The sequence below is a fragment of the Pteropus vampyrus genome, unplaced genomic scaffold, assembly GCF_000151845.1.
Source record: "Pteropus vampyrus isolate Shadow unplaced genomic scaffold, Pvam_2.0 Scaffold162, whole genome shotgun sequence".
Taxonomy (NCBI): domain Eukaryota; kingdom Metazoa; phylum Chordata; class Mammalia; order Chiroptera; family Pteropodidae; genus Pteropus; species Pteropus vampyrus.
Genome location: NW_011888943.1, coordinates 699067 through 700633, shown reverse-complemented (window position 1 = coordinate 700633; position 1567 = coordinate 699067).

Below are 1567 nucleotides of genomic sequence, written 5' to 3'. Positions count from 1 at the left end.
AATCAGGGTGGCACCTGGGACGTGCCCCCTCCGATGGCTCCGGGGAAGAACCCTTCCCGGCCTCTGTCAACTTCTGGTGGCTCCGGTCATTCCTCGGTGTGCCTTGGTGTGCAGCTGCTCCTGTCTTCACGTGGCCTTCTGTGCGTGTCCCCACGCGTCCTGTCTGCCGAACACCAGTCATTGGGTATAGGGCCCGCCCTAACCCTGGTCGATCTCCTCTTACCTAATTAACATCTGCAAAGACCTTATTTCCAGATAAGGTCACATTCGAGGTTCTGGGTGGACGTGTATTTTGCGGGGGGCACTACTTAGTTCACGGTGGTGGCCTGGTAACGATTTTTGCTTGGTACAAAGGACTCCAGGAGCATGAAGAATGGCTCGAAGGCCAGTGTGGAAGCAGGAGGCCAGCTTGGGGGCAGGAGAGAGATGGGGAAACCTAGGCTAGGGTGGGTCTGCTGGTCTTGAGGGTAGTGGGTGGAGTCAGAAGGTGCCTGTGACCCTAACTCAGCAGGACTTGGGGATGCATAGGATGTGGGCAGAGTGGAGGCGACACTTTAAGATATGCTCCAGGTTTCTGGGTGCCTTGTCAGCTCAGTTATCAGTGAACCCTATTTGGTGAGGCTTCACATTGCATGTGGGAAAAAAAAAAATCAAAAGGCAGAGGACAGCTGGGGCATGTTTCCATCCCACGAGATTTACCCACAAGCTGCAGGAGGTCTCTGGGGACACCTCAAAACCTGGCTCGGCATGGAAGCAACACGTAGAAGCCGCTGACGGCCCAGCCAGAGGATCAGTCACCTTCCCAGGGAGCTTGTTCTTCAGCGAGGGAATTGCTGGTGACGTGACCGAATGCAGTGTCTGTGGTCCTGGGGCTGGGTGACAAATCCACCTCCTCTTCCTCCTGACGTCCGAGGACACAGCCTGACACAAGGGCCAGGGGTAGGTGTTCAGAGTCTGCGTTTCTGACCCGAAACACTGGGAAGGGCTCCCAGCGTTTCTCCCTCGCCTTGCAGTCCCTCTCGGGGGCTCCTGCTTTCACACAGGTAAAGAACGTGGACCCCCCGGGGCCAAGCTACCTGAAGAGTCCGCTGGTTTCCTGTGGCTGCTGTACCGAACTAACATGAACTTGGTGGCTTCAAAACGACAGAAATGTATTCTCTCGCAGTCTGGAGGCCAGAAGCCTGAAGCCAGTGTCCTTGGGCTGAAGCCACGGTGTCGGCAGGGCCGCCCTCCCTGAGGCCCCGGGGGAGGGTCCTTCCTGCCTCTTCCTTGAGTTGCGTCTTCAGCTGCCCCAGTCACATCTGCAAAGGTCACCTTTATAGGTTCCAGAGATCAGGTCCTCATCGTCTTCGAAGGGGCCTTTACTCTGACTGCCGCAGACTCCTTAATTTACAGTCGGCGTGGACAAGTTCCTTCCCTCTCTGTGCCTCAATTTCCTCATGTAAATACCGAGAAACTCTTTTTAAAAAAACCCCAACCTTGAGCTGGCCACAGAGTCATTCAAATAAAGACGTTTCCCAAGCTCCCTTGCAGCTTGACGCGACCACGCGGGGCGTCAGCAGAAGTT